This window comes from Nothoprocta perdicaria, unplaced genomic scaffold, assembly GCF_003342845.1.
Source record: "Nothoprocta perdicaria isolate Ctin4 unplaced genomic scaffold, notPer1 scaffold_112, whole genome shotgun sequence".
Lineage (NCBI taxonomy): Eukaryota > Metazoa > Chordata > Aves > Tinamiformes > Tinamidae > Nothoprocta > Nothoprocta perdicaria.
In genome coordinates, this window is record NW_020454228.1 from 2,143,742 (window position 1) to 2,153,056 (window position 9,315).

A 9,315-nucleotide genomic window follows, 5' to 3' on the forward strand; every position below is an offset into this window, starting at 1 on the left:
CAGGAACAGATGAGAAGGAGCTCTGGCTTTTCTCGTTTCTTGCCCTGCCTGAGCCTTGTTTGTGTTTCAGGCTTAGATAAGTTTAGATCTCACTGCCCCTGGGACAGCAGCCCCCTCTTGGTCATCTTTCCTCACGTCCTGAGGAAGTCCCAGCTGAAGATCAAGCCGGTGCCCAGGGATTGTGACATGGAGATTTGAAGACCGTAAATCTTTCCCCCGAAGGCCCCGAGACAACCAAAATATCGTGATTAGTCACTGGTTGGGTCCGACACGCATTTCTGGGCTCTTTGGTTCACATGATATCCTCATAACTCAGCGCTACGAGAATAGCCCACAGGCACATCCCCTCGGCTGGCCTGCCAGGCGCTGTGCAGGCGAGTGGAGCGGCCTGGACCAGTGGGCCGAGCCAAAGCAGCTGACTTTGGATGACCTGCCTGGAAATCACAAGGGCACCACCTCCGCACATGGCACCAGCAAAAAATAGATCCGGAGCTGTGTCATGATAAACTCAGATGTGTTTATAAGGAAGGCTTTGCATAATTGTTGAATTCCCTATTACCAGCCGGGAACAAACCCCCCAAATGCCTGTGAACATCTACAGCTGAGCCATCAGCCTTCCTACCCCTTCCAGCCTTCACTAGCCCCAATTAGAGGCACGTATAGGGGGATTATCTCTGATTTTCACCTGGGGCTCTCAGGATCCAGTTACCCCCAGGAATAGCAGCTCTGGGCAGATGCCATGTTCTGGTCACTTTTCTTTTTCTCCCCGCGTAACTCTGGGTGGAGGTGTTCACATATCAGTGAGGCATCTCCTTCTGACACCTTGCTTTCCAGGCCAAACATGCTCCAGTCTTGCAAAATGACACAGCTGACAAATGCCAGACCATTTTGCTACAGCATGGACCAGCAGGCATGGGGGCAGGAGAGGATCCCGCAGGACTGCAAAGTTTCACCGTTTGCTGAAGCCACAGGTAAAGTCATTTTACTGCATTTCTTTTTTTATTATTATTTATGTGATTTTGTGAAATTCTACCTCATCCTCTGTAAACAAGGGGTTTTGGGGAGCTATTTGGACCCCAACGAGGAGCATACAGGCTACATTACTGCTTTAGTAAGGGAAAATTGTCTTGATAAGCGGAATGATACTTACAGGTGCCTTAGTCTGGAGCAGGGTGTGCTGAACAAGTGCAGCTTTTTGTGGTTATATAGCTTTGGAAATTGATTTCCTGCTTGAACTTGCTTTTGGTCCTCATATTGAAGACCATAAGTAAGGTTGTTGATAAAAGATCATCTGCCTGGCTAGCAAAATGACATATCCAGGCATTGGGGAAATATGAGATAGGAAAGAGCTGCTTTATTTCTCTTTCCCAGTCAGTTCTGCCCATGGCCCATGGTCAGGACAACTCTAAAGCAAGACAGTCCTTTTCTACCCCTTGAGCTGTCTTTCGTGCTGGTGATGAAGGACTAGTCCTTAAACGTTTGCTGTTCATAAGGATATTGTTTTGCCCAGTTTAATCTCTTTGGGTACCAGGTCTCAAAAACACAACCTGCCCACATGACAGAGGAGACACAGTTCATTAAATCCCCTTTCCCTGGTTACAGATATGCAAGACTGGGGTCAGAGGTGTAGTCTGGGCAACTGCAGTTCCTGCTAGAAGAACATGCACTACCCCATTAAAAGATGCATACCCAGGCAAAAGCAACATGCCTTTTCTCTCTGCATCATCAGAGATAGGCTCTTCTCTACCTTGCATCATTTTTTCTGCCATGTGTAAACTACAAGCGCAGTACAAGCAAGCACAGTAACTTGACAGTAGCAAAATGAGTCTGATGTGAAGGTCTGCGCCTGCGCTTGAAGTGATGTGGCATTAACTAAACTGGTTTTGCCTCGCTTGTTCTCCGAATGAATTCTGCACATGGGCTGTGGTTTGTACAGGTCAATTGTCAGCTGACTATGGTGTGTTGTTAAAAGGAGCCAGTGCTGATTTAACTGAGCTGCTTCACAGCCTATGTCAGATAAGCAGGTCCTATAATTATATGCAGATGTGCTGTGTGATTGCACCTCATACCTACTCCATCTTCATGGCAAGTTGGATAATAGAAATAGTAAGAATCATGATCCTTTTAAAACTGTTTACTTGCTGGGAGATGGTTTTTTTTTTCTCTAGGAGTCGAAATAAAATCCTTTCCACTCTCATGCTTAGCATGCTCAACAATGACAAAATTTATTTTTATATATATATATATAAATATAAAAGAGAGAGAGGATATATATGTATAATGAGAATATATATATAAATATATATATACAAAATGAGAATCCTCATTTCAGTAACATTCACGCCGCTTCTAGGTAGTTATCTGTGTCTAAGTATGGAGCCCATTGAGATAGTTTCCTCCTACAGCTAACAGACAAATTATCTCCAGATGTCCTCCCACCTTGGGAGTGCTATTTAATGTCCATTGCCAAGAGAACAGACTGACTAAACAGCAAATTTATGCACCTCGAAAACAAACCTAGTGCTAGATGGGATGTATTCAACCTATCACCTTATTTTTCTCTTTCATGACTTGGAAGATCAGATCTAATGTTTGATTCACTACAGAGTTTAAAAATAGGCAAACATTAGTGTTTCACTAATATGAAATTTGTTGAGAGTTGTTAATACATTTTGAATCATACAATTGATTTAAACTTTAAATTGAGTTGGATTTCAGTCACTTAGTGTATTTTCTGTTATTGCTGTATTGCAGTAGGTAATCCTCAATAATGAAGAATATTCAGAGGTGCTCTATGAAATAGGTTGGCTTCTACTCTTGCAGTTATTTTTTCATACTGAAAGCTGGAAAATGTCCTGAATTTTAATGGTGTATTCAATTCAATCTTGTAAATAGGAAGTGTTAGTAAACACTTCAATTACCTTTGTAATTTTTCTGTCATTTTTAAGAGTAAGGGATACAAAAAAAGTTGTAGGAGCACAATTAGGATCATTAGTGACAAGTGACTTACTGCAAAAAAAACTCTCCACAAAAATCCATAGTGAACAAGCTCTAAGCCACACTTCTTTACAGAAGAAATTGGTACAGTCCAGAGGACAAAAGAACAAATGATTCAGATGCTGGGTAATGTATTACATGAACACATATCACAGAAGTGAGCCAAATGATGAATGCAACACTGTCGAATATAGGTTTTCTAGAAACTACTAATAAAAAGAGGATATTGATTTAAGCTGTTCTGCAAAAGTCAATCTACTGAAACCTATACTTCAGCCTCAAATAATCATTTACTATAGTATCTGGGTCACCCATCTATTTAAATCAAGCAATATCTAGCCTGGGAAAGCAATGTTCAAGAACAAAACAGCTAGGGGCATGCGGTATAAATTTTCTTGCAGCTAAAAATGATATCTGCAGAGACTGTCTATGTAGAAAAACACAGGCAAAGATTTACCAGTGACAAACTTCATGTTTTGGCTGTGGAGGCTGAGGGCACATGTGTGGCTGGGCTACCTCAGCACTGCTGGTGAAGCAAGGAGATCCTTACAGGGCCCTTCAGCTCACCAGAAAAAAAAAAAAAAAAAAAAAAAAAAAAAAATGTTGAAAGCTGCTGCTGCATGGTGACTTCTACTAGGCCTCAGCTCCATGGCAGTTTTCTCTTATTCTGTGAAAAAATGGGAGGGAATACTATTAGCAGACTTTGGTAGGGTGCCATGGCCTCAATGTGCTGTGCTACCACTGCATTGATGCGAGGAAGCAGAATTGTGTCAAACTGCAAAAGACAACATGAAATAAATGTTTTTCAATTAGCTTATGCCTCCTCTGTTTCCTCTCTCTTCTCTTCCAGGTTCCCTTTTGTTTGCCTCCTATGAAGACAGATGTAATTATAGCTTTTACTGCACTCTGAGGAGATAGGAGCTTTCCCAGACAATAAAAAATGAGTTGGGAAAGTTTGTACCTTGAGTTCCTGTGATGGCAGCAGGATGAGTCAGGCAACGCAACTACAGACTAATGAAGGTGAGCAGGTTGTTTTATGAGCCCATTTCAGAGCCAGCCTCCTGATGATTTTCACACCGTCTTGTGCTTCCCACTGAAGTCTCCTGGGTTTGACCATCAGCAGATCGCAGCATCATCCCACCTGCGAGGTGCATGTGCTTTTTGGAGGGAGGCCGGTTTCACCCACTGCCTGGAGTTCAATTGCTTTTGGAGTCCAGCAGTGTAGGGGTTGCTGTGGATGAAGCCTGTATTTGCCCCTGCAGCAGTCAATGTTGTCCAAGCAGGCTATGGGGCAGTACAGGCCATGCCAGCCCTATGACAGAGGTGCCTTCATCATGGCCGCCCTCAGAGATGTTCAGAGACAGACATGGCTGCTGCCGTAGCACCATGTGGACAGAAGTCACCCATGCTGAAGCTACTGTACCCATAGATCACTCTGCACATGTGGCTTCCCCTTTGCTACACAAGGAGCATTTCTGACCACCACAAATTGCCTGCCTCACTGAGACTTCGTAGCTGGTAAAACCAGTGTCCCATACTTTGTTTCCTTATGTTGAGCAGGAAAAGCTGCTGCTTCTGGCTTCACACTGGTCTGTGCAAACACACAAGCAGGATCCTGAGCTTGGCATCTGTGTTTAGATATTCTGAGCAGCTCCCAGCCCCCACTGCAGGTAACGCTGTCCCTCCGGCAAGGTTTCTGTGCTCCTGGTGTTACACGTACCAGGATAAAACCAACCCGCACCTCAGGTGTGGGATCTGCACCTCAGGTCAAAGCACATGAGAAGTAATTGGGAATCGTCTCTCTTTGCTACAATGGTTTTCTAATGTGTTGTAATTAAAATGAGATAGCAATGCAGGAAACCACCTGTGCTGTGACCACAAAGGAGAAAATACAAATGATCTTTTCCTCTATTAAAATACCATGAACTTTAAGTACCTCCGTGGAGCTTGCTGCAGGCTGCAAGGGCCTCCCCAAAACCTCTATGTGTTTGACATAGACTGCTTTCATCTCTTCATCCATTCCCAAATCCACATTGAAGCAAGTGATCTCTAGGAGACTCTTATTTAGCAAAGGGTCATAGGGTAATCAGCCACTGTTAATGATATTACTCGTTAAGACAGTGGAGCCTGATGCCCACACTCAACTGATTACTGACAGTGTTCCTAGAATCTGGATGTTACATCATCATCATCATCCTGTTACTTAGCAAACTGTAACTTAGCTTTCTCGAAATCCTGTAATTCTCCGGCTCACCCCTGGGACTGAAGGCTGTGCCTGCCAATCCTATTTCATTCACTCACATACAAGCACTCAGGTGTGAGAGAAGTAGCAGGTTAGGAAATTGCTCCCGAACTTTTGCACTGGATGAGGTGCAGCTGGAATAAATCACAGACCCATGTGAGCTGAGGGATGAGTGATGGATGGGAAATCAACAAAGTTTGTAAAGGACTCTCTATCTTAATGACTTCTGACTGAATAAAGACATGATGGAATGTGGCAAAGTCAGCAACGGGATGTGTTTTATTCACCTTTCCAATCTTCATGAGCTGCTGAATGGTGCATGACCAGTAAGCCCTACCAATTACTTCTCAGGCTCAGCTCAGAACCAGTCCGTAGCAGTTCTAATGATGGCTCTGTGCACACAACAGGCAGATAGAAGTTTCTCTCCACAGTACAAAGAGCCTCTAAATTCCATTCCTGGAAAATATTTCTGGGCTAGTTATGGGAATTGGACTGCATGTGGCAAGCTTTGTTCTCCGGGCCAGAGTCCAGGGACATCATGACTTCAGTCACCTCCCGTCTTCTTCTGGCAAGAGTTGGATACATGCATATAAAAAATGGATTGAGGTGAGCCACACTCCTCAAGGTCTCCTAATCAACATCTGAATGTACTGTGAGATTATTTTTATTATTTTTTATTTTAGAATTCTTGCACCTGCAACAATGCATATACTAACTTCTTTATCAAAGTACAGGAGCTTGTGTGAACAGAACGAACAAATGCTTTACTTAAACTAGCTCATAAGGTTGTAGAGGAACTGTCTACTATTTCAGCAGGTTTATTTTGGTCTCATTTGAATAGATTAAGGTTTGATATAAGTGATCCTTGAACAGAGCAAGCACATGTGTAGTTCACACTCTGAGTCAGTATGTACCTGACCTGGCAGTGAAGCATCTTTTCCTTGACACAGCAGCAGAGTTTTGGGGGGACCTTTGGATTTTGTCTCAAATAGAAAACTCATTGCAATATGTTGGACCTTTTATTAAACAAAAGAAATGAAAATACAGACAGATAAAGAAAATAGCATAGAGCAGATGCACTTGGAATTGATGTAAGCCTTTGGGAGGGGCTCAAAACACCTGAGAGCAAACCACCTTTGTAGTTCTACAAATATTTATCCATTTGTGGATGTGCCAAGTGGCCCACCTTTCAAGGGCACTCCTTGTCCCTCAGCAGAAACAAGAGATCTGTTTCTCTTTAATGACAGGAATATAGTTGTTTAGCACAATATTTACTGTACCTTGACAGGACTGACCATGGCTTTCCTATCTTTTGGCCTCTTCCAGTGTTCCTCTTTGGACTATGGCCTAGCAAGCAAGTTACTACAAAGAAGGTTTCTTTAATTTGTACTATGAAAATGACAAATATGGTCAGACGAAAACTGATTTATAAAGGGTAAGTAGGCTTATATAAGTAGATAAATAGATAATCTCTTTGATTGTACCTTAATTTAGCTAATGGCACCATATGAATATGCCTATGGCCCTGGTAAAAACAGTCAAAATTAGTAAATTTTCACAATCTAGGCCTGATGTAAACTTTCAGGCAGTTATCATGCAGGAAGCTAGTGTGCCTTTCTAGTATAGAAGTTTCATCACATTAGCTAAGCTAAAGCTTTTTAAAATAAAAATTGCATTAAGTATATTTTCCCATACCTCCCAACGTCTATACCCTAAAAGGAACCCTCATATCTCTTCCACAGCTGAATAATTACAGTCCTTTGAAGAGAAAATTCCTAAAGTTCAGGAGATGCCTTGAAATGGTCATATCTATTCAGTTCTGGCACTAATCAGCTGCACTTGTGAAATAACAAATGAACAATATAAACAAAATGTACAGCCTGATATTTTGAATACTCTTGACTGTGGTCAAGAGGCTGTAAGTGGGAATAATAAAAAAATAGAATAAAACAAACAATTCAAATGACCTACCCATTTTTCTCAAGGGGGGTTTATTTGCCTTTGTATAAACTAAACACCTGTTAGACATCTGACAGATCTTCTGCAGGGGGCTTGTTTTGTGATTTTTTTAGAATGAGCTTTGTGATCTAATAAGTACTTTCCAATTTGAAGTTTACAGAATCATAATGATAGTGCTTGATTTTGATTCCTTTGAAGTTCAGAAGAAGCTGAAGAGCTCTGTAATCAACTTTGGCACAAGCAGGAACACTATGTTCTCAGCATAGTAAGGCTTCTTGAGCCAAAATATCTGTTCTAACTTATTTTTTAACTCATATACCAATTTTTTCACCTTTTATGCAGATTATATTTAGCTCCCAATGATCCTACAGGAATAAAGGGTGGTATTAAAGATCAGATTTTTTTAAAATAAAAACCAAATATGATGAGTTTCTACATACAGCATACTTTCCATGTGTTAACTCTTGATGTTTAGACATTATATTACCAGTCTGCTATAGGATGAAGAGGCCTTAGAGATTGCGAGGATATGACAGGGTATGACAGAAACAACTTTTCTTCAGAAGGTCCCATGTTCCAACTTTCACTGAAGCTCAAAAAAACCCCCATAGTCTTCAGCATTAGTGTGGAACATGTGCACTTACTATATTGCTACCCTTCATTTCACAAGAATTACTTTGCTTTTTACTCTCAGTCTTGGCTTTAGGAATTGTATTCTTTAAATGGTAAAAAGGATGACTTTTCCATGACTAAGCAAATAAGAGTTTCTCCTGATACTGTTCACATTTTTAGAAAAGTGTTTCTACTTTAGAAAAGGTGAAATACCTTCATTTTCTATTTTGTACAAGCAATATTTGTCTTTACATAGATTATAAAATAAAAAAGAGAGAGAAAATAGAGAATAAATAGATATCACTAAGACACTAGGAACAAAAGTGTTCGGAGAAATTGCCAAGGGCAGTAAGAACAATCAAGGGTCACATTTTCTTCCAGAAGGTAATCAGTCCTAATGGTCATTCTCAGTCATGACAATGTCCTTTCTATTTACCAAAATGCAGTGATTCTGCTATCAAAGTGACACCAAAATGTTCAGAACCTGTGAGACCTTGTCTCATATGTACTTTAAAAATATTTAGGAAAAGCCAGCAACTGCCCTCCCATGGACCTGGAGCTGTAAGTTACTCTTGTCAATAAATCTTGTTGCTTTTAATTCTTTTGGTTTCTCTTGGAAGCAAATATTTACCAGCTTCCAGTTTGTACAGCCTTCTAAAGGTCACAGGTGCTTCAAGGGGAGCCGAAGTATTTCACAGTGAACTAATCACGTTGGCTTCCCGTGAAAACCAGTACTGCCATAAAAGTCACCATCACTATGGGACTTACGTGTGAGGATGGAAGATCAAAGTTCTCCTCTTGGCCCATTTAAGCATGTTATTTTTAAAAGCTTATGTGTTCAGTGATGGAAATACCATCCTCATTCTGCCTACTTTTTTCGATGAGGGTGATATGTTGGATGCTAATGCTCTGCTAGGAAGTTAGAATTACTTTCTCGTATAACAAATCTGAATGTAGCGGGGAGAAAAGGATTTGGTGAGAATGACCTAGAATGGCTCCATGTTTACTCACTTAACTGTCCACCATGGATACATGGGTGCAGTTGGCCCCTTGGTTATTGGTTACTTCCTGTAACAGAGAAAACCAGATATTTCAGCAGAAGTCTACTAGTCTAGGAACTAGTCTGAGTTCTTCCCAAGGCAATTTCTTCTGCCTCTTAAAGAGGAATTGTTTGCTACCAGAGGCCAAGATATCTGAGCTACTTGCCTGTGAAAAAAGTAAACTGATTTCTGAACTAAACCCTCTGCCTGGTTCAGTGATTTCTTACAACAGTTCTTTTTCTTGTGACCAGTATCATATAGCTCCTGCTTGAGTTCAACAAAACTAGCTGGAATTTACCTGAAAGCTGATAATTTTGATATCTGGCCTAGAGGAATCACAAGGCACCAAGGACTTTAAGAACCCTTTACCCCCGTTATTAACATGTATAATATAAAGCTTTCTTTCTCATCCCTAACACAGAAATTTATAGCATTGACACAATTTTCTTCTTTTCATTGCTCTCC